The sequence below is a fragment of the Giraffa tippelskirchi genome, chromosome 7, assembly GCF_054371585.1.
Source record: "Giraffa tippelskirchi isolate mGirTip1 chromosome 7, T2T-mGirTip1v1.2.pri, whole genome shotgun sequence".
In the NCBI taxonomy this organism is placed as follows: domain Eukaryota; kingdom Metazoa; phylum Chordata; class Mammalia; order Artiodactyla; family Giraffidae; genus Giraffa; species Giraffa tippelskirchi.
In genome coordinates, this window is record NC_137281.1 from 83,786,955 (window position 1) to 83,811,500 (window position 24,546).

Below are 24,546 nucleotides of genomic sequence, written 5' to 3' on the forward strand. Positions count from 1 at the left end.
CCCACTAATACTGCTCAAGCACCTGCTCCAAGTCAGCAGCTTTGCCGTACTGAAATAGGAGGGAAGGGGGTAGGGCACAACCTTTGAAAGGATGACATAGCTCAAGGACATGACACGAACTGGCACCAAACAGGTCCAAAATGACTGACAAGTCCACTTCCACTAGAACTTGAACCTCAGTATACTGTAACACATCAACAAGCTAAATGACACACCCAGAGGTGCCACAACAGTTTCAAGTGAAGTGAAATTGTTAGTCTCTCAGCTGTGTCCAACTCTTTTGTGACCCCATGGACTGTAGCCTGCCAGGCTCCTCTGTGCATGGAATTCTCCAGACAAGAATACTGGAGTGAGTAGCCATTCCCTTCTCCAGGAGGTCTTCCTGACCCAGGGATCAAACCCCAGTCTACCCACAGATACTTTACCGTCTGAGCCACCAGGGAAACCCTGTGGTCACCCATAAAGACCGTAAAGTAGGTGGTGGCTCAATTTACAGAAATCACTACCCCTTCCCCCAAAATAACTGGAAATAATTCTCCCACTCATTAGCCTATGAAATTACTCAGCCCATAAAAACTAACCACACCATGTTTCGGGACCTCTTGCCTTCTGAGAGAGCCCACACTCTGTGGAGTATATTTCTCTCTAAATAAATCCATTTCTTACCTATCACTACCTATCACTCCGTCTCTCACTGAATTCTTCCTGTGATGAGACATCAATAACCTGAGCTTAAGTCCTGAGAGCAGGTATGTGATCTTAGCTGAAAGATTGTGGGTTCAATCCCAACCTGAGTTACACACTTTCAGTACATTATCTCATCCGATATTCTCATCTCTATTTCACAGATGAGACGACGGAAACATAAATGATCTACCCAAGTCATACAGTTAGTGAGAGACAGTTCTGTGTGCTTCTGAGAGAAATCCCCTTTCCATTACCCATCATCCATCCCTGCAGTCTTTTCTATCTTTAACTGAAGCCAGGATCCTCTGCATTGATACTGACACTGAGTGTGACCCTCACAGCATCCAAGGGGGCAGCAAGACTTTCAAACCAACTCATTTAATTTTTTTCTGATGAAAACCACCCACTGATATATACACTTGGAGACTGTTAGGAGGAAGAAGGCAACCATGGGATAAGCAGAAAACTCTGGGATGTTGGGCAGTGATGCCCCATGCTGTAGGGACTATCTGCCCATCTCCTTCCTCCAGCATGTGTTCACCAAATCCCTACCTGCTCCACAGTTTTGGAAGTTGGGGGGTGCATGGGGGAGAAACAGAAAACACGCCCTGTTCCCCAAGAACTCAAATTCTGACAGCTTCTGTATGTGCCTGATGCTGAAGCTCACCTTCTCCGTACACTGGTACTGAATCAAATCTCAAAGAATTTTGGGTAAAGAAGAAAAGGATAACTTTATTACTTTGCCAGGCAAAGGGGGACATAGCAGGCTAATGCCCTCCAAACTACGGTGTCCCCACTTGGAGAAGATAGTGACTAGCTTTACAGTCATTGTTCAAATAGGGTGTGATCAGCTGGTGGACATTCTTCCGATGGGTTGGTGGTGAGGGAAGTAGGAGTCAGCATCATCAAACTTCAGATCCAACTGGCCTGGGGTCTATATGCTTGTGGTCAGCCTTCCATTGTTAACTGTTAAGTATTCCCACCTGCAAAATAGCTCAAAGATATTGTTGTGTGTATCTGTTGATGAGGAACCAGGATCTTACCCCAAGGCTGTTCTTAACTATTTCTCCCTAGTCTCTCATTCTCTCCCTTTCCTAATTAAAAACTCCTTGAATTTGCCCACTGGAACTCAGAGAAGGTCGTGGAGGTTGAATGAAGGCTATTTACCATAATCAAAGAAATGGAGGACACAAGAAGGCCCTGTGCCTAGGAGCCCCACAGGTATCATGCATGGTATCATGCAGAACCCACCCCTTCATCCCTCCTTTCCATGGAGGTGAATGGCGAAGACTTTGCTATTTTTAAGGAAGGGGTTATTGGCAGGAGGATGGGGGCATCTCAGTGACAATGGAGATGCTCTAGGGGGCACATCTAGGTGAACCTGGAGGCTCATTCTCCAGTCAGTGGACCGGCAGGTAGATTCAGCTCTTCTTCTTCACACAATTGATAAGCTTCCCTCTGAACCCCTTTTTTTAACAAGGTGGAGCATTATGGAGACAGGAGTCTTTGCCCAGCGCATCCAATCCTGTGAGCCTGGCCTGAATGTGTCTGTGAGGGAGGTCATCCAGGCTCTGGGGCTGGGAGAACCCTGCTGCTTCTCTGCTTGAAAGTTTTATCCCAGGGTGCCCCCCTTTACACGAGACCGTCTGGCCCCCAATATGTGGATGTGGGGGGCTTGCTTTGCAGAACAATGGCTATAATAAAGGCATGGGTCACACGACATGATCTTTGTGTTATTACAGAGTGGGATGAGAAGACAGGATGCAAAAATAATGAGACATTTTCTGCATCTGGGCTGGTTCTGACGGGTCAACGATTGCTGTGGAAAATCCTTTAGAGCCAGCTACCTGGGACAGAGAACACAGGCGGAGGGCTTGATAACAGGTCTCCAAAGGCCATGTATCTCCCAAGGGAGTTCTAAAAGGGCACCCTGAGGTGCTGCAGCGAGGCCTCCAACCCAGAGAACACTTGCCCAATCAAGGGCATCCTGACAAGGACCTACAGGTCCTGTCATGACAGTTGCAGGAAGGACACTCCTTCCAGGACCTGAAAGTAGGCTCTTGTCTAACACTAGGAAATGAATTGTCAGAGGAGACACACGTGCTGACAAAGCAAGAGACTTGATTGAAAAAGGGCACCTGGGCAGAGAGGAGGAGGGTAAGGGAATCCAGGAGAACGGCTCTGCTACGTGGCTCAAAGTCTCGGGTTTTATGGTGATGGGATTAGTTTCTGAATTGTCTCTGGCCAATCATTCTGACTCCAGGTCCTTGCTGGCGGTGTGTACAGTGCTCAGTCAAGATGGATTCCAACAAGAAGGATTCTGGGAGGTTGGCAGGACACGTAGACTAAAGTCTCCTCTCTCCTTTGATCTTTCTCAAATTCTTCCGGTTGATGGTAGCTTGTTAGTTCCATGTTCCTTACCAGGACCTCCTGTCGTTAAGATAACTCATGCAAGTGGTTGCTATGAGACCTGGACAGGGCAGGCAGTTTCTGTCAATGGTTTCCCTGACTTGACGATGGGGTGTTCTCTTCTCCGGGTGTCAGAAACAGACGCCGATCCCCCCTCCTGGGAGGCAAACAGAGCTATGTCTGCTCCCTTCTGCTTTGGCCCTAGACACTCAGTCTACCATTTCCTGTTTTCTTCCTTTCCTGGATTCACCAGGAGGCTGAAATGTCAGTGAGCAGAGCCCTACCCTCCTCTGGCCTCATCGGGGGTCTTCTCTTAGGGAGATGCGGCTCCTGCTCTGTGAGCAGAGAGGCTCTGGCAGGCCTGAGCTTTACTGTCTTATTTAATCCTCCTAGGTGATTGCAGCCATGAAATTGAAAGACGCTTACTCCTTGGAAGGAAAGTTATGACCAACCTAGATAGCATACTAAAAATCAGAGACATTACTTTGCCAACAAAGGTCTGTCTAGTCAAGGCTATGGTTTTTCCAGCGGTCATGTATGGATGTGAGAGTTGGACTATAAAGAAAGCTGAGCGCCAAAGAATTGATGCTTTTGAACTGTGATGTTGGAGAAGACTCTTGAGAGTCCCTTGGACTGCAAGGAGATCCAACCAGTCCATTCTAAAGGAGATCAGTCCTGGGTATTCATTGGAAGGACAGATGTTGAAGCTGAAACTCCAATACTTTGGCCACTTCATGTGAAGAGTTGACTCATTGGAAAAGACCATAATGCTGGGAAAGATTGGGGGCAGGAGGAGAAGGGGACGACAGAGGATGAGATGGCTGGATGGCATCACCGACTCAATGGACATGGGTTTGGATAGACTCTGGGAGTTGGTGATGGATAGGGAGGCCTGGCGTGCTGTGATTCATGGGGTTGCAAAGAGTCGGACATGACTGAGCAACTGAACTGAACTGAACCACTCTAGTCACCTACCATCCATGCCCCTGTCTGTGTCCTCTGTGGTCAGACTGTGTTAATTCTTGCCTCTATCACTTTCTTTTTCTTTTTTTAATGACATATCTTTTTGTTTTTGTAGGGTTTTCTTTTTTTTTTTTTCAGCTGTGCCAGGTCTTAGTTGTGGCATATGGGATCTAGTTCCCTAACCAGGGATCAAACCTGGGCATCTTTCATTGCAAGCATGGAGTCTTAGCCACTGAACCAGCAAGGAAGTCCCTCGACCACTCTTGAGCGGTGTGAACTTGGCAAAGATTCCTAACTCCTGAGCCCCCACCCCTGCCTCCATAAAATGGACCTCTTAAAAACACTGACCTCTTCCTGTGTTCTTGTGAGGATTCAAAGAGATGATGCCAAATAAAGAACATGGCACCCCATCTGGCACAAGATGGACACATTTGCACATTATTATTTTGTGCATTGTTATTATGAGCTCAGGGAGTTATGAGTGACTTCCTAAAGGTCACACAGCCGATAAACAGCAGGACTAGATTTGAACTTAGTTCTAACTAATTCCAGAGTTCATTTACCAGAACACCTTATGGATGTGGGTCTAAGATGTGGTCCAGGACCAGTAGCATCAGCATCACTGAAAACGCAAATTCTCTAGCCCCATTCCTAAGGAGTCAGAAACTGGGGATGCCCCCAGCAATCAGCCTACCCTCCAGGGGATTCTGAGAAGCCTTGGTGTGGGGAAATACAGCAGGACAGTCCCTCAACTTCCCTATGGCCTCAGCCCACCCCTCACTCAGATAAAACTTCAGAACTTTTTAAAGCTCCATGCAGGAAGTACCAAGCAAAGCAAATCCTTAAGAACTGAGAGGATGAGGCACAAAGGAGCAACTAGAATCAAGGAGGAAGTTAGCACTAACAGGAGGGTAGTTATTTTGAGTGAATTTTTAAAAAACAACAACAACATAAGGTGAGTCATATCTTCATAAATTCACAAAATCCCTCTCCTTCTCCCATGCCTCCTTTCTCTGTGCATCCTCTTTCCATTCCTGGTCTTAAGAAGGGCCGCAGGGACCTGCAAGGTTTATGATCTTCACTGACTGCATTTCTCCCCCCTTGCAACCCAGGCTCTTGAGAAGGGGGGTGACTGGGCATCAACAGCTGCCACAGTGAGATCTAGAAAAGAAAAGGAGAAAGAAAGACATGCCCGTTTTCCAAGGGAAACTGGAAGAAAAAGCCCAGGAGTCCCCATGTGCTTGTCAATGGAGGGACTGGGCAAGCCAGGTGCCTAGGACATCAAATTTAAGGAGACACTAGCCAGACCCAAGAGTAAGTACCTCTTGAAAGTGTGCACCCTTGTCCTGGCCCTACCTGAAGGTAAACCAATACTTTGACATTAAAATGTTGGTTTCTCCCAGATAAGTCACCTGAGTCAGGGGAGTCATTTTATTCTTTGATTGGAAAGAGCCAGCTGCGCAATAGACAGGTGAGGGCCCAGAAACCTCAGCTAACACCTGCTTGTGATGATCATGCATGTGGAGTGAGCCTGTCTCACCATACCAAGGTGGGACCCATGCTGATGGTACAGCACCCTAGGGACCCCCGTCTGGGCCCTCCCAGCTGCCAGGAGGTGGTGCCCGCCCATGCCAGCTGCCGGGCCAGGCTCTCTGTGCTCAGGAGCCCTGCAGAATCTGAACAGACACCAGGTGGGAGCCCCACCAGGGAAGGCAATGAAACTCAGCCATAAACGAGTTTATTATTGTTGTTAACTCAGAAAATAAACGTCTCGAGCACTAATAAAATGTTGTGTTTTCTGTCTTTATGTCTCAGAGTGGAGGTTTTTCCCATCACCACGGCTGTTTGGAGCTGGTGTGGCCCTCGGTGACAGGGCCAGGGCCTTCTCACGGGGGTCTCGGGTGGCCCCTCCTTTGTCACCCAAGCCCCACCCAGTTCTTTCAGGAGGTGTCAGGAGAGGTAGGCACAGAGGAGGGACTCGGCCAAGGAGGAAACTTCGTACGGAGGAAACACACACATACCTCAGGTACATAAAGAAGCACGATCAGAAACTTCCCTGGTGGCCCAGTGGTTAAGAATTCGCCTTCCAATGCAGAGAACATGGGTTTGATCCCTGGTCAAGGAACTAAGACCCAACATGCCACAGAGCAACTGAACCCGCATGTTGCAACTACTGAGCCCCTATGCCACAGTGAAGATCCTGCGTGCTACAACTAAAATGCAGCCAAAAAATAAATTCATTAAATTTAAAATAAAAAAGAAGCATGATAATTTCCTCACTGTTCCAGTGCGGTGTGTGCTGCACGTGTCTGCAAGAGTACATGCTGAATGCCCTTTACATTATGAACTCTCAACGTGGAATTGTGGTGACAGGCCAGTTTCAGCTTTCTCTGAGTCTCCATAGAGATTATGCAGCGACTATCACGGGGCTGACATTCTATAAATTCACGATTGGATTTTGAGGACAGGGTTTCCTTGACCAGGTAGGCCCTGGACAAATGTAAGTGAGGGCAAATCCATTGGGAATCTTGGGTTCTTTTCTGGCCATGGGTCATGTTTTGGTTGGGTCAAATGCTAGTTACTGTATCAAGTAAACTTGAAATCATTAGCGGCTTAACACAAAATAAATTTCTCTCTTGCTTCACAACAGTGTTTCTGGTTGATGGGCAGCTCTCCTCCACGTGGTGACTCTGGGATCCAGGTTTTACTCAACTTGTGAATCCAACCTTCTCCAGGAGTCTCTGAGTTCTCTGAGAGAAGGCAGGCTCCTACACCATTGGTAAGAACTTATGGCCCAATGGTTTGAAAGGGAGCCTGGGAGATGCAGTCTCTGATTGAGCAATGGCCTTAGTATATGAAATTCTGGTAGACAGCTGGTGGCAGAGACCAGCCTGTTAGAGGGATGAGCAAAGAAGCCAAGGTCTCAGGCTCCCAGCATATAGGGCTGAACCTGGCTGCCCCAAGACCTGGCATCTACCCCACCAGAAGTCTTCATTGTCACCAGGGTCAGGGGAAAATGGAAGGAAGTTGATGGGTGACTCTGCACAGATGCTCTCAGTTTCTCCAACTGCAAAATGGAATTTCTAAGAGTACTTATTAACACTTCCCTGGTTGAGTCAGGATTACATGAGATGACACATGTGAGCACCCTCAGCCCGTGATACCTGCACTGTGAATGTTAATTAATGAAAGGGGAGTCTCCATTAGAGCCAGTGAAGCTGGGAAAGAGGCAGTTTCTGTGGCTGTGGGAAGGAGACAGTCTACTCTGCCCTCTGTCCTCACAAACATCCCCAAATCTGAGCCCGTGGTCCTTACATCTGAGCCTGGCCAAGGCTTTGTAAGTTAGAATCACGTGTATGTTCTTGGTTTAAAACCACTCAAGCAAAACTGAACTGATACCAAACACCTTCCCTTAGACAATGACTGTGGACACAAAAATCACACAGAGGGAAGGAAACAAACTTTAAAAAAAAAAAAAAGATGTGATTTTAGCTATAGATGCTATAAAGCTATATTTAGTGCCAGTTTAGCACAATCTTATACTGCCTTACATTATTTGAAGGTTTAAGTGAGTCCACCAATCCAAAATAATTACCCTGCTAGGAGTTTAGATCAATCCTGTGTGTTCATTGGAAGGACTGATGTTGAAACTGAAACTCCAATACTTTGGCCACCTCATGCGAAGAGTTGACTCTTTGGAAAAGACCCTAACGCTGGGTAGGATTGGGGGCAGGAGGAGAAGGGGACGACAGAGGATGAGATGGTTGGATGGCAACACTGACTCGATGGACATGGGTTTGGGTAGACTCCGGGAGTTGGTGATGAACAGAGAGGCCTGGTGTGCTGCGATTCATGGGGTCACAAAGAGTCTGACACGACTGAGCAACTGAACTGAACTGAGGAGTGTAGAGGGAGAGAGAGAAATGAGATGTGATGTCCTATTCTCGAATTGCTGATGACAGTGGGGACGTGGGAAAGGACAGCCATTCTTCTTTAAATGAGAAGCCCTGTCCTGATAATACACAAGGGCACCACAGCTGGGATGGCTCCAAGGGAGGGCAGAAGTCACCTTGCTGTGTACCCTACCAGGTTACAAAGTTGACTCTTCCTCTGTGGTCCCTTTGCTTGGTGATGGGCATGGGTGTGCATTGGTGGGGATGTGAAATGGTCCTGGCTTCCCCACAGGCAGGTTGGCTCTCCTATCTTCACTGAGCCCCTTGAAAACTGTCTGTCCTCAGCAGATGTAAAGAATCAGAGTTGAGTTGTGTACACAGTGCATCCAAAGGTCTCCCCCATGGTCAGCCCACTCACCACAAGTTGCATGAAATGTGCACTTAATGCAAAGGGAACAAGATGTTCTCTGCAGCTCTTGGGAGGGGGGGGCACATGTTCTACACACTCTGCTGGGTGCATGATAAGGGCTCAGGTAGGACATCATCAAATGCAATCAGTGATGCTGCTGGTATTCCCCCCTCCCCCCTCCTTTGCGCTTTCTCCCCACTCTCTCCCTCTACCCAGGCAGCTGAGACACTCAGTCTGCAAAGAATATTCTTTGCTTTACCAGATTCTCCTGCACTAATCTGAGGGCTCTAACCCAACAGGAGGCTAATGGTGTATGTGTTTGTGTGTGTGCTTCCCCTCCTTGGCCTGAATGAATGGAAAGAACACAGACTTGGGGATCACACTGGTCTGGGTTCCAATCCCAGCTCTGCCACTTACTCGATGTAACTTTGGGCAAACTGTGCAGCCTTCCGAAGCCTCACATCCCTGTGTGCAAAATGGAGGACATCCCCACCAGGAGAACTTATGCAAAGGGTAAACAGGATGACTTAGCAGGTACTAAAGAGCTGTTAGTTTCCTTTTCTTGTGCATGCATGTGTGTGTGCTAAGTCACTTCAGTCGTGTCTGACTCTTTGTGACCCTATGGACTGTAGCCCGCCAGATTCCTCTGTCCATGGGATTCTCCAGGCAAGAAAACTGGAGTGGGTTGCCACGCCTTCAAGGACCTGGGTAGCCATGCAGCCTCGCTTCTGTACTCCATTCTTGAATTTCCACCATTGAAACTTCATCTCTCAAGCCTTTGATCCTTGTAAAAAGTCCAGTATCCACTGGGAGAAAATCTGCATAGTAGAAAGATCACAGAGTGAGGGGGCACTGGGAGACACTGAAAGCGAACATAGAGATTCTTAGGCTGCGTGGCAGGAAGATCCTAACTCTGGTTCTAATCTAACCAATTGGCAGCAGGTACTGGGAGTGCTGTGTCAAGGCTGCTGTGTTGAGGATTCTGAGGTCACTTTTGGCTTGGGGGAAGGAGGCATGCCTGGTCAACTGGTGATGTCTGTGAATGACAAGGAGGTCGCTGGATCTCAAAGAGTATGGGAGAAGAGGGCTGACAGCATCCTAGGTGTTTTTGTTCCTGGGTACTCAGTTGACTTGTTCCTCTGCCTGCCACAACCCAGATTATTCCTCCAGGAGTTCTTCCTGACTGATCTTGCTAAGCTTTTCCTGCCCTTTGCTTTCCTTTCTCTGGACCAATGCAGCCTGACTGGCTACTGAGCATTGCTATGCTTTACGGTAAGCCCAGCTGCTTCCAGCCAGAGCTGGCTCTTGCCCACAGAGGAGAGCAGTTTTGAGCATGCAGCACCATGCCTCAGCATCCTTCTCCCCAAGCCTCATTACGATATTGTCGATATTCCCCTCGAAAGGGCATCTCTCCCGACGCCTTCACTTTTTTTATTAACGTGTGTGAAGGCAAGTCAAGCCTGATTATCATGAAGACAATTGCTAAATCCCTCCTGGAGAAGGCTCATCCAGACTGTGTAGGCGGTTTAATTTCAGAGACCCATTAATTGGCAAAATTGCTTAAGCAGCTGCTCTTGATGTCATTTCAGGACCATGTTGTGAGAAGCAAACAGAAGGGGAGTGGGAAGGAAGGGAGGAAGAGGGATTCCCAGTGGCCAGCCTGCTCAGCCTCGTGAAGCAGGCCATCAGCCCAGCATTTGCCAAGGTCCACTCTCTCCAGGTAAACAGATATCAACAGGAGGAAGACTATATCACGACCTGTGTCTGTGAGTGTGCTCAGTCACTCAGTCGTGTCCAACTCTTTGCAGTTCCATGGACTGCAACCCATCAGGTTCTTCTGCCCATGGAATTTTTCAGGCAAGAATACTTGGGTAGGGTGCCATCTCCTCCTCCAGGAGATCTTCCTGACCCAGGGATCGAACCCAAGTCTCTTGCATCTCCTGCATTGGCAGGTGGATTCTTTACCACTAGCACCACCCAGGAAGCCCCCAGCACATAGAGCCTGCATAAATAAAGGGCTAAATAAAGTTTTGTTACAAGGACTATGCAAGGTTTATGTACATGGATCATAAAGTTGCCCATTCATTCAATAAGCATGTGCCAGGCATGGTGCTGAGTAAAGAGTGTGGGCCTCATTTGAGATAGAAAGTCTGACAAGCTATCAAGGGATAGAGACCTGGGGAGATTCTGAGGTGAGTGTAGCACTCCCAGCTCAGGAGACTGGAGAAATGTTTGCAGGGGAGAGACTCAGAGCTGGAACATGGGAAAAGGACATAGCAAAGCTTTTGACACCAAAGCCTTCCAGAAAGCAACAAATACAAAAATAAATATCTAAATGTTCTGGTTAATATTCAGAAGACAGACAAATCCTGGGATGAGCATGTTTTCTAAAAAATTACTGAAGCATAATACATGCAGAAAAGAGGATATATGTTAAGTAGATGCCTCACTAAATCCTTATATTATTATCCCCCTTATAACTGCCACCCAGATCAATAGCTAGAATATTTCTAGCTTCTGAGAAAGCTCCGCTTCCTAATGCCTCCTCCCAGTCACTGACACCCCAGGAGTAACCCTTTTTTTTTTTTTTAACTGTGATCACCGTACATTGGTTTTGCCTGGAATCATAGAGAAATCTTTCAGTTCTGGCTTCATTCACTCAACCTTATATCTGTGAGACTCATCCATGTTGTACAGAGCTATTGGAACAAATAGGCTTTTAATGAACAGGCCCCTGTGAGCCCAGCTCTGGCAAAGACTTCTCATTACCTATCACACATCCATTTCCCTTTCTTATGAGCAGAACTCCAATTTATATAGGGTGGTTACACACACACAACTATAAGACTACATTTCCCAGACTTCCCTGCAGCCCAGAGTAGCCAATGAGACATCAGTGAAAACCACTCAGTAGGGCTTCTGGGAAGCTCTTTACAGGGGACTGAGCCAGCCAGGAGGCCTCCTCCACCTCTCTCCTCCTTATGCCTGGTGTGTCAACATGATTGGAGAACCAGTGGCCATCTTAGGCCCCGAAGAGACTTGAGGATAGGGCCACATGGTAAGGAACGCAGAGCAGAAAGCCAACAGAGTCTGGATCCCTAATGACATCCTGGAGCCTCCATGTGAACCCTGGATTGCCTTCCTCCAGGCTGATACTTGGGTTGTCAGTTACAGGCAGGAGAACTGAATCCTAACAATTAGAGCATATTGGTGCCTGAAACCTCCTGGTTTCCATATGGTGCACATGGAATAAAATCCAGATTCTTGGCCATGTCCCCCATAGCCCTGTGTGATCTGGCTTACTTTATGAGTTCTTCTTCCACTCCCTCCCTTGCTTTCCATTCACAGGAACCTTCTTTCTCCTCCTCCTCAAATACCCAGAGCTCTTTTTTGCCTCAGGGCCTTTGCACGTGGTATCCCTCTGACAGGAGCTCTCTTTCCAACATCTGCCTGGTTTCTCCCATTGTTCAATCTCACCATAAGCACCGTCTCTTCAAAGAGGCCTTTCCCAAGTACCTGATTTAAACTAGATGCCCTGATATTTTGCATTTGGGCACTTACCATGCTTTTTAATTATACAGTCATTTGTTTATTTGTTCAAAGCCTGTTTACTCCCACTAGACCTCAGTTCCATGATGGCAAGGACTATGATTTTGACATATGGCAAGTACTTCAGAAATATTTTTGAGTTAATTTATTAATTTGAGGGAAATAGAAAGGAAGTTACAGTCCCTAGCTGAAAAATTGAGTAGACTACAGACCTCAGCTCTACAATAAAATGAAAGCAATAATATATAAGATACCAAGATGAGTCAAACAGAGAACTAAGAAATCAAGGCCATTGGTAGGAGGACATCAGGGACTCATACAAACAGGCAGTGTTCTTAGAATCCGCAGAGAGGACTTGAGTGTGATCAAGGAAGGCTTTGTAAGATGAGGACAATCATAAGAAAGAGAAAGAAAGTAAAAAACAATCAGTAGATGGAGGAAAGTCTATTCATTAGAATCGAGTTCAGTTGTGACAAAAGTATCAAATTAGCAATGGCTTAAAGAAGATACAAGTTTGTTTTACTCTCACATAAAAGACCTTAAGTCACCAGGGACATTTGTGCTTTCTGCCTTGCTTCTCTGCCATCTTGAGCACATTACTGGATGGTCTAATATGGCTGCTCATGCTCCAGCCACGGCATCCAGAATCCATGAAGGAGGGAGAAAGAAGAGAAAGGGAAAAAAGATGCATGCCAGTTTCTCTTACTATCTCATTGGCCAGAATCTAGTTATATAGCCTGTCACAGCTTCAGGGAAGTCTGAGATAGGCAGTCATGATTCTGAGCCCAGATAAATGTCAGGATTCCATTATTAAGGAAGAAAGACAGAGTGGATATTGAGGTAAGCCATCACAGTGTCTACCACAGGACAGGGAAGGCATTCCTTTTGTCAAGGTGTGGTGGATTGCAAAGGGGGCCATGATACACTGAGGCTCCTCCCATCGGGAGGTGGAGCCTGTTTTCCCATCCTTCATCCCTGGACTGACTGATGACTTGCTTGGACCAACAGCATGTAATGGAAATGACAGTAGTAGGGGAGCCATTTCTAAGCCTAGGCCTAAAAGGACCTTGCAGCTTCAGCTCTTGCTGCTCTTCTAATACTGCTGCCACAAGAACAGGCCTGGGCCAGCCTGCCAGAGGAGGGGAGACCAAGGGAAGAAAAAACAAGGCATTTCTGCTGACAGCTAAATGATCACCAGACACACAGGCAAGGCCATCCAGAACCAGCCAGCCCCCAGCCCATACTCTTTCAACAGAGTACAGACATGTGAGCAAGCAGACTAGTAGAACTAACCAACACATGTGTGAGCTGTACAATTATTATTTTGAGCCACCAAGTTTTAGTGTGGTTCCTTACACAATCTTCTTTGGCAATAGACACCTGATACAGATGGAAAGGATGCAGGTAAGGAAATGTGGGAGGCTGAGTGGAGAGGAGACTTCTTGGGAGGCTGAAGTCAAGTCTGCTTCTCCCAAACAGTCCCAGTGATGTTTATTCATTCCAAATTAAGAGTCTTCCTGAGAACCAAAGTTTTTTCAAGGTGCTTTGGCGGGAAGAGGGAGCCAGGAGTCCCAGACTACAAAATTCCACCATCTGTAGCAACTGTGTGGCAAGAAGCAAGTCCCACTCCCTCTCCTGTCCCCAGGCTCACCATCTGCCAGTGATGGTGTGCACTTAAGCCTCAAGGCACCTTCAGTGTTTATAAGGACAAAGTTAGCTAATGAGGAAGCAAAGAAGAAGAAGCTGGGACGTAGAGAAATGGGTCATGGGACATGTATTGTTGGAAAAACTACAGTAATCTGGAACAGAAACATTGGCTCAAGGTAGAAAGAAAGTGCTCAGTGCCGCCCCCAAGTGGCCATGGCCTTCCTCTGAGGGTCTTTCAGGTTCTTTAAAGGGCTATTTGCAACCACTCCTTGTTCTTCCCTGGCAGAATCACAAAGACCCTAAAACAAAAAGTAACTTTGATCTGCCTAAGCTCTCTCGGTGAAGAGGTAACAGCTGGAATTTCAGCCCAGATCTCTGGGTTTTGGTCCATTGTACTTGCTATGCTGATTGCCCTGACACTGTATAATTCAGAAGGGCTATGGGTGTGAGACCTTGTGGCCCCAGACCTTGGATGTCACCAGATCATTCCCTCCATCCAGTTGTGATTGGTCCCTGGACCTCTACACCTCCTCCACGTCAGAGAAGCAAAGAGCTAATGGATGCCCCAGGTTGCACTGAGCTAAGACTGCTCTGGCATGTTTTTATGGTCACACAGCTCCCTTCCCAAAAGTGGGCAATGGTCAGTCCCCATCTCCCCCAGTCCCACTCTGAGCAAGAAATAAGGGCTCCAGAATGCAACTGTACTGCCTTCCCACACCCAGGAGAGGAGTGAGCACCTCTGCGGCTCCAGTGCCCAACAACCTGCTGGTGAACTAGGCCCCTGGAGACCACATGGGTTTCAGATGCTCCCCACCCCCAAACCTCACTTAGAAGCCTCATCTGGTTTCCTGGCTTCTGCCCAAATCACTGGTTCCTGCTGGGACTGGCCACCTGTTCAAAACCCCAGCTCAACTGAACCCAGTGACCAGCAGTGCCCCCAAGTAAAAAGGAGCAGATGTTCCAGGTTCAAATATCTGCTCTGCTATTTGCTGGCTGTGTGATCCTGGGCATTTTAGTTAACCTCTCTGTGCTTCATACCTGAAATAGACATGATAAACCTCCCCCCCCCGCCCAAAAAATGTGGTTGAAAGAATCCAGAGTAAACTTTTAAATCAAATCATATATCCATCCATCCATCCTATTGCCTCTGATCGTGTTGGAACATAGAGGGCAGATATGGTCTCTCAGAGCCCCGTTCTACAATCTCCAAGCCTCCCGTATCCCTGAAAACTACATTTCCCAAGCTCCCTTGCCTGCTGGCTTCTCATTAGGCTCAGCCAATAGGAAATACCGGAGGGAGATTGAAAGGCAGGAAAGAGGGAGAGGTGGCTGTGGCCCTGGAGGCTACAGCAGCGGTGGAAACAGTTTCAGCAGCATCTGCAGACTGGTGGCTCAGACGGTAAAGAATCCACCTGCAATGCGAAAGACCTGGGTTTGATCCCTGGGTTGAGAAGATTCCCTGGATGAGGCCTGGCAACGCACTCCAGTATGCTTGCCTGGAGAATCCCCATGGACAGAGGAGTCTGGCGGGCTACCGTCCATGGGCTCTCGAAGAGCTGGACATGACTGAGTGACTAAGCACAGCACAGCTGCAGAAGAGCAGACCCTCAGGTTCCCATTGGGTGGCCACACCCAAACATGGCAGCGGGGCTGCACAAGGGCTGTGGGCAAAAGGTTGCAGGACAGGAGCGGCTTTTTGGTGCAGGGTAAGAAGCTTCATTCCTATTTGCCCTCTGACCTTTTAGCCCTTTATAACCAATTCCTTGCATTATATCCTTGAAACATTTAGAGCAGTTCTGGTCTCCTGCCTGGGTCCTGGCAGATGCCATGGACAGCAGGTGGCCCACATCTGGAGGATTTCTCACTTACTTTGTGCATCCTTCACTGAACTCTAGCCCAGGCCCTTTGAGTGGACTAGACCACCTAGCTACTTCCCCCACCACATACATACAAACACACGCAGCCTGACCCTCAGACCAGTCCCAGACTTGGGGCTCAGTTGCTGTACCCCTCAGGTCAGTGAATTAAAATCTTGCTTCTCCAGTCTATAAAGGGATACAGCCCCTCCATTCTAGTTAATTCCCCCACTCCTCCCTGCCCCAGGCCTTGCCTTGGCCCCAGAAGTCCTCAGCTCACTCGTTACCCACCCCTGCCAGGGGAGCCCAGCCACCCCAGTAAGAAAGAACCCTAAAATGTGCTTCCTATCCACCCCTTGGACAAAGCAGAGGAACGAATGGTTTCTGCTGCCAGCACAGCTCAGAGGTGGCTCTGGGGCTGGAGCAGCCCCATAAACATCTTCCAGTCTGGCCTCTGTTCTTCAGAATTACAAGATACGATTATGCCCATTGTACAGATGAAAACAGTGTATCTCAAAGAGTTGAAGTGACTCGTACATGGCTTTCTTCTGGGAAAGACTTCCGTCTGACATCAACACTCAACTTTTCCCATTGATGGTTCTTCCAACTCCTCTGCCCTGTCTTAGGTGCTCACGGCGTCAATGCCCCTCACTCCCATTACACGGAGCCCTCAACTCAGGCTGAGTCCCAGGTCCTGGACTTTCCTGTCCTGAGACCCCAAACAAAACACGTCTCAGATTCCATGTTTGCTAATTGTTATTTTCTGCCAGAAAGGGGAAAAAAATTAATCTATCCTAAAGGGTCAGTGAGCTGAAGGATCTTCTATTGCTTAGAAACACATTTCTTCTGATTTGAGGTCTTCAGCCCATGGAGACCACTGCCTCCAGCTGTGCAGGATATGTGGTCTCCTCCCTGGCTGCTGCTAGCTGAGTGAATAGCCATCTACCCACCACCGTCTGGAGTAATGCAGTGCACATTTAGACAGTGGCCCTGCCTTTCCAGAGACCATGTTTAACCCAAGAAACACCCTGTTAGAAAGAACTCATTACCACAGGTCAGGAGACTTGGATCTGATCTGGAATCCCCCATGAGCCCCTGGTTCTCTCACTATGGAATTCGGTCTTCTCTCCAGAAAAATCAGGGCATGTGTTTGTGCAAAACTGAACACCTATATATGCACTATCTCATCCAATCACATACGAGGCAAGATGAGCCCCCCCTGTTGCAGAAATGAGGAGATGGATGGCAGAGAGTTAAGGACTTGCCCAGTATCTCATGGTTTAAGAGAGCCAGAGTCTAAGGGACTTCCCTGGTGGTTGAGTGGTAAAAACTGTACCATGGCATGGATTCAATCCTAGTGGTGAAACTAACATCCCACATGCTGTAGGGTGTGGCCTATAAAAATAAATGAATAAAATTTGGGGACTTTGCTGGCTGTCCAGTGATTAAGACTTAGGCTCCCAATGCAGGGGGTGCTGGGGTCAGAGAGCTAAGATCCCACATACCAAAAAAATGAAGCATAAAACAGAAGCAATATTGTAACAAATTCAATAGACTTAGCAAGAAAGAGAGAGAGCCAGAGCCTGACCTTGGACCCTGCTCTTCCATAGTCACTGGTCCTTCCATAGTCACTTGGAAGCAGGAAACTTTGTAATCTGTAAATGCTCTTGAGGGTTTATGCCTGAGCACCCATGAGATGGCATCCTGGGCAGCGTGGCAGGTGGTGTCACAGGGCCGCCAAGGTCCATGAGCTCTGTCCACCTGGGTGGACCCTTCTCCAGCTGAAGCTCTGAGCTGGCTCCTCAAGGTGCCGGGTGGAATCCCAGTGTTTCCCCCGCCTGCCTGGGCCTGGCAAGCAGAGCCTGAGAACAGATGCCCGGCACCTTGTTCTTGGCGAGAATGACGGATTTGTGGGTCCCCTTCCAGGAGCTGCACTCACTCCCCCGGTACACGCTGTGTCAGCCCATCCCCAGCTAGTGAAAATAAACAGAGCCATTATCCCTCCGCTGACTGCCACGTAGTCTATTTATACCACTTAAGACGCGGGATAAATGGCTTCTCAGTTTCGTAATGAAAGGAATATTTCATTTCGCAGAGCTGAGGAACTGTTTATTGAGTATAAAAACAACATTTATACTGTGTTTTGATAATAAACTGATCTGGAAGTTGGTTCATTTAGGCAATGGCTTGCATCTGAATTGGTTGTCTCTGCTGAGATTGGTGTGGGTAGGGGGGATGGGGGTGTGGGTAGGAGCAACAGGGGTGTAAAGTGCCTGTGTTCAGGGGAGACTCAAGGCCCTGAAATGTCCTTTCCATTGACCACATCAACTCACCAGTCCTCGCAGCACTCTTTTAGGTGGCTACTGTTATTATCCCCATTAAACAGGTGGGAAAACAGGCACAGAGAAGCTCAGGAGCTTTCCCAGGTCACAGAGTCAGTATTAAACTGTATAAGTGGTACAGTTTGAATTAAATACAAGCAGACTGGTTCCAGAGCCCACCCTCTTAACCACTGTGCCAAAGATTTGCTTTCAGCCTGAGAAAGGTTTAGAAGGTGACTTCTCTGGTGGGCCAGTGGTTAAGAATCTGTCTTCCAATGCAGGGGATGCAGGTTCGACCCCTAGCCAGGGAACTAAGATCCCACATGCCACTGAACAACTAAGCCTGCATTGCAACTAAAGAAGCCCACGTGCTGAAACTACTGAGACCACGTGCTCTAGGCTATAGTCCATAGGGTCTCAAGGGTCAGACATGACTGAGCTATTTCACTTCACCACAGAAGATTCTAGGCCTGTGGTACAAGGATAAAGAGGACCTTATTCTGAGTTTGGAGAAGGCAATGGCACCCCACTCCAGTACTCTTGCCTGGAAAATCCCATGGACAGAGGAGCCTGGTGGGCTGCAGTCCACGGGGTCGCTTAGAGTCAGACATGACTGAGCGACTTCACTTTCACTTTTCACTTTCCTGCATTGGAGAAGGAAATGGCAACCCACTCCAGTGTTCCTGCCTGGAGAATCCCAGGGACGGGGGAGCCTGGTGGGCTGCCGTCTATGGGGTCGCACAGAGTCGGACACGACTGAGGTGACTTAGCAGCAGCAGCATTCTGAATTTGCATCATCATTCCACTTTCCAGCTGTGGAATTTTGATGAGGAAGAGATAACAGTAAATATTCACCCAAACCAGTTCACATTCCTCCTGGATATGACCCCTGCATCTAGGCAGAGCCATGTGACTAGCTCTAATAAATGGAATGTGGTAGAAATGAGACTTGCCACTTGTAGGTCTGGCTCCTAGAGCCTCTACAAACTCCCCTTTTTATGTCTCCCTTACTCATTTCCTGGCTGGATGCAGAAGATCCTGAGGAGGACTTTGAGGGCACTGAAGTGTTAGTTGCTCAGTCATGTCCAACTCTTTGCAATATTATGGACTGTACTCCACCAGGCTCCTCTATCCAAGGGATTGTCCTAGCAAGAATACTGGAGTGGGTTGCCATTCTCTTCTCCAGGGGATCTCCCCAACCCAGGGATCGAGCTCAGGTCTCCTGCATTGCAGACAGATTCTTTACCATCTGAGCCACTAAGGATGTCTCTCAGGGCACTAAGGTACCCTCTTAAGCTAAACAAAAAGGAGCAGATACTTGAATCACCTCTTGGAAGAGAGGTGCCCAGCAGAGCCATCTGATGGCAATACCCACACTGGGCATTCCATCAGTGATCAAAGCAGTGAACTCTCATTGGGTTAAATCACCGAGAACTGTATGCTTGTTACTGCAGCATAACCTAGACCACAGGACCTGGCTAACACAACTGAAAAGAGGGTACCTGATACCTCTCAGGTGTTCCATAAAAATAATTACTGGAAGGGCTCTTAGAAAGGAATCATTTCTCTGGATGAATATCAGATGGGGTCTGTGAAATAAGTACCCATATATCATCTAACTATATCCTTCTAGCTCCACCTATAAATTCTCAAAAAGACTGAGAGTTAATAATCAAGAGTAGCTGCAACATTCAGAGGAAAATACCTTAGCAACTTTTCCACCAAGTGGTAATTTCTTACCTAACTACCATTGCCTTGTACCACTTGCCTTTAGACACTGCTCCATCTGGGAGAGTCTAAGCCAGGAATGAGGTTCCTTGGTCTTAGCTTGAGTCTTTCCTGGTGGAATTTTCCTGTCTACTGCTCCTGATGGTCTTCTAGTAAAGATAAGTGATTATTGGAGAGAGGCTCAGGCCCTAGGAGAATTGGTGTGGCCCAGGAAGGAGACGGGGGAAGAGAATAGAGGAACTCCACCTCTAGAGCAAGAAAAAACAGCAGGGTCTGTCCAGGCAAAGTGAGGTATCAGGCTGAGAATTCCCTTCACCTCCACCCATTCTCTTCTTTAAGACGCCGTCTGAGACTTTGGGAAGTAGACCCAAGCCCAGCTGGCTCTGGAGGACAAGTGGTCAATGAACATACAAAAATACGGCCACCTTCCCAAGGAACCTGAGAAATAAGAATTAGAGCCACAGTATATTATGAGAAGATTTAAGCTGCTGCCTTTTATCAATTATAAAACATGTTTCGTCTCACATTTTGGAACTCAGAATGTGTCTTCTAGCCCACAGCATATCACAGTATAATTAGGAGCATAGATGAACAGTGCTTTTTCTTTTTCATGCTACATAACATAACAGTGTCTTAGATTAGATGAAATATAGTAGAGATGTGGTCAGAATCATTTATTAAAAGTGCATTCCTTTGTTCAACTAGAAGTTTTAGCACTGCGTTTAAGTCTCGAGGTACATGTTAGGATAGCAGGAGATAAATCCCCAAGTTACCAGCTGGAGGAGAGGTGCCCAGCAAAGCAAATATCAGATTTTAAAAAATACCTACTTGAAGGTGCTTAATCACCCAAAATACCAAGATTACAGGATTTCAGAATAGAATGACATATGTAGTCCTAGGGTACTGACCATGAGAATTGCAGTCTTTATACTGAGGTTATCTTCGGGTGAATGTGGAAGACTGTCCCACCAGGATGTGTCTTACACATTGTTGTTGTTCAGTCACTCGGTCCTGTCTGACTCTTTGCAGCCCCATGGACTGCAGCACACCAGGCTTCCCTGTCCTTCACTATCTCCAGGAGTTTGCTCAAATTCATGTCCATTTAGTCGGTGATGCCATCCAACCATCTCATCATCTGTCACCCCCTTCTCTCACTGCCCTCAACCTTTACCAGCACCAAGGTCTTTTCCAGTGAGCTGACTCTTCGCATCAGGCGGCCGAAGTATTGGAGCTTTAGCATCAGTCCTTCCAATAAATATTCAGGGTTGATTTCCTTTAGAATTTACTGGTTTGATTTCCTTGCTATCCAAGGGACTCTCAAGAGTCTTCTCCAGCAGCACAGTTTGAAATCATCAATTATTTGGTGCTCAGCCTTCTTTATGGTCCAACTCTCACATCCATATATGACTACCAGAAAAACCATAGCTTTGACTAGACAGACTTTTGTCGGCAAAGTGATGTATCTGTTAGACACTCAATAAATAGTCATTGAATTAATTAGAGTCTAGGACTGAGGAGTGACCTTTCTTTAATTCTCTTTCTCTTACATTTTGTTTCTCACCCTAGCCTCCCCTATTCCTCTCTATTTTCTATGATAGGGATTCATGGGGGTAATTCTCAAAATTATAAAACATTTACAGGAAATCAGCCCTTCCTTCAAGTCTATTCCCTTCCTGTGCCCCAGCCCTTCTTTAAAATATACAAGTAATGTTAATAACTGTTACCAAACTCAATATTTTTAACATGTCGGGTCTGACACCTAATACTTTTCAGGTACTGTAGCATTTTGTTAATATTTTCTTATGGCTTTTAACTCACCGTTCTTTGGAATGTAGTTGTCTGCCTCTTGTAAATCTCTTTTCAGAAAACTAAGAAAAGATTCAGAAAACAAAGATCATGGCATCCAGTCCCATCACTTCATGGCAAATAGATAGAGAAACAATGGAAACAGTGACAGACTTTATTTTCTTGGGCTCCAAAATCACTGCAGATGGTGACTGCAGCCATGAAATTAAAAGACACTTGCTCCTTGGAAGAAAAGTTATGACCAAACTAGATAGCATATTAAAAAACAAAGACATTATTTTGCTGACAAAGGTCCATCTAGTCAAAGCTATGGTTTTTCCAGTAGTCATGTATGTATGTGAGAGTTGGACTATGAAGAAAACTGAGGGCCAAAGAATGGATGCTTTTGAACCGTGGTGTTGGAAGAGTCCCTTGGACTGCAAGGAGATCCAACCAGTCCATCCTAAAGGAGATCAGTCCTTAATATTCATTGGAAGGACTGATACTGAAGCTGAAGCTCCAATACTTTGGCCACCTGATGCAAATAACCGACTCATTGAAAAACACCCTGATGCTGGGAAAGATTGAAGGTGGGAGGAGAAGGAGACAACAGAGGATGAGATGGTTGGATGGCATCACCAACTCGAGGGACATGAGTTTCAGTAAGCTCCAGGAGTTGATGATGGACAGGGAAGCCTGGTGTGCTGCAGTCCATGGGGTCACAGAGAGTCAGACATGACTGAACTGAACTGTAAATCTCTTAAGAGGGGGATTAGGTCTTTAACTCTTTGTCAGCCCCTGTCCCCCCACACCTGGGACTGGAACTAACATTTAGCAAATATTCACATGACGGAGTAGATGAAAGGATGGATGGATGGACAGTTGGATACAATTATTTACACTTTTTTTTTTATTCTTGCGCCATTAAGAAATAGGCCAAAAGAGAGGTTCCCTACAGCAACAGAGAGTATGAGGTCACCGAGGCAGGGATAGATTTCACAAGGCACAGCCGATTTATTCAACACTGCAAATGAGTAAAAATGATAAAGTTCCCCCAAAGTCCAGAAAACCAGATGTGCTTCTGCACCTGGTCAAATACACATGATATATTCTTATTAATAGAGCCAGACTAGTGTCCGAAAATTATCCAAGGAATACGTTCGCCCACCCACAGTGATGGGAGAAGCGATTACTTATTAATAAAGCAATAGCTAGATCTAATTATATCCCCATCAGAGGCAGTTGGTAATAAAACCGGGCTGGTCTTCCAGAGCTCTGTGACCTCGCTGACCTCAAATCAAAGTTTAAACCATCCGTCAGCTTCCAATACATTCCCAGCACACCTACCAATTATCAGCACCCTGGTGCCGCTGTCTGCTGGGGGTCAGAGGTCACCGCGTGCACCAGAGAGCTGGGAGCTGGAACGGGGCTTTAGAAATCTCATTATCCTGTTAACCATACATTTATCTGACAAGATAAAAGAGACTAGGTGACCAAGCTATCATTAAAGATTAATAGAAAGTATAAAAAATTCAGCTGCAACCAGCATTGCTGTTTAGAGCTTGTGATCGGCATGACAGGGTTATTAATCAGAGCGCCAAAAAGATTTAAGTCTTTGCTCTTGATATTTTCTATTTTTGTTTTTAGTTTAGTTTTTTTTCCCCTCCCTCTGTCTCAAGTCATTACTTCGTCTCTTACCACCCCAAACCAGAGGTCAAAGGAGACTCCTGCTAATTGGCTCTTCTGGTTTCAAATCATAACCCATTGGGCCAATTATAAAATTGCCAGGACTCAGAGGTGACAAGGGATGCAGCAGAGGGATGCTGGTGAGCTAGGGCAGCGATTCAAGCTGCCTACAGGTCTGCCGCCCTTTCTCACGTGCCAGGCCTGTTAATCAGTGGGGAAAATCAATAGATTTTTAAATTAATTCAGCCCTAGAAGGCACACCCAAGCCCCAAGATGATTTCCCCTCATTTGTGATTCCATTTCAGTTTTACACAGAAGATTCTCAGACCACACCTACCCAGGAATCAGAGGGCAGACTCTGTAGTAAGGCTTAGGGATTCTTATTCTCTGCAGTTCTCTCCCTATCACCCACCCACCCCGCCACCCTGCTTCTTCCCTGGCATTGCCCTTCCCCTTTTTGGATCATAAATCAATGTCCTTTTCCTATTAGCTCTGGATGGCGTGCACTCAGATGACTACTCGGCTGGCTCCCCTTTGGCCTGGGGCCGAGGCTGAAGAGCCAGGAAGATTATGTAGGGAGAGAAGGAAGTGGTGTTCAAAGCAAAGGGGAGGCTCCAGTCTGCCCCATGGAAGGGATTTCTGCCTCACAGTCCCCAGAAGCCGGTTCAGGGAGCAAGTTGACAGCAGAAGCCCTGGGGTTGGTGCAAGCTCAGTGGCATGCACAGGATGTCCACCAGGCCTGCCTGGACTCACATCCACAGCCTCTCTACCACTCAACGGCTGACCTCAGGAAAGTCACCAGCCTCTCTGAGTCTGCTTCCCAGGCTGGGAAACGGGAACAACCCCCTCCTTCTCAGGGTTGTTTGAAGATCAAAGGGAATCCTTGAGTCCAATCTCTCTTGTTGTAATCACTTCCTGACTTGCTCCAACTTCCTCTGGGTTCCATTAAAGCTAATCTGATAAATCAATTAAGAATAAAATTCTATTGACCAGCCTCTGGAGAGTTGCCAGAGTTCAAGGACAGCATTTTATTCCTCTTCAACTTCACTCTCCCCACCCACTCAACACTCCCCGCCAACACACACAGTAAGTGAGTTGTCTGATGACCTTCCCTTCCAGATCACAGCACTGTTCATGCCTCGTGAGCACAGCCCAGCATACGCCTCTATGACTGCTCCATATGAGTTTGATGAAGGAAGGAAGGAATGCCTGGTCAGATGGAAAAATCCAAATCACCTGCTAGGAGGGACATCCGGGTCAAAGACAAGCCCATGGGGTTGAGGATTCAGCTCAAGGATTTCACCTTCTTAGGAAGGTGAAACAGAAAGAAAAATCAGGAAGAGAAAAGACTGGTGGGGAAGAGGAGAGAAAGGTGGTCAGACAGTGGCTTGGGATTGAAGTCATGCACAGTTCAGTTCAGTTCAGTCGCTCAGTCGTGTCTGACTCTTTGCGACTCCATGAATCACAGCATACCAGTCCTCCCTGTCCATCACCAGCTCCCGGAGTTTACCCAAACTCATGTCCATTGAATCGATGATACCATCCAACCATCGCATTCTCTGTCGTCCCCTTCTCCTCCTGCCCTCAATCTTTCCCAGCATCAGGGACTTTTC

At 47.1% G+C, this 24,546-nt stretch overlaps 1 long non-coding RNA gene across 1 annotated transcript in view; it reads left to right on the top strand.

The window, feature by feature from the left end:
* The window catches only part of LOC145512475 (uncharacterized), a 46,165-nt gene extending 22,214 nt beyond the window's left edge, over window positions 1-23,951 (top strand). Inside the window, exons 3-6 of the long non-coding RNA XR_014058513.1 lie at window positions 5,172-5,373; window positions 5,875-6,085; window positions 6,710-6,838; window positions 23,424-23,951. This is a non-coding gene — a long non-coding RNA (uncharacterized LOC145512475). The remainder of the gene's footprint in view (window positions 1-5,171; window positions 5,374-5,874; window positions 6,086-6,709; window positions 6,839-23,423) is intronic.
* The last annotated feature ends 595 nt before the right edge of the window (window positions 23,952-24,546 follow it).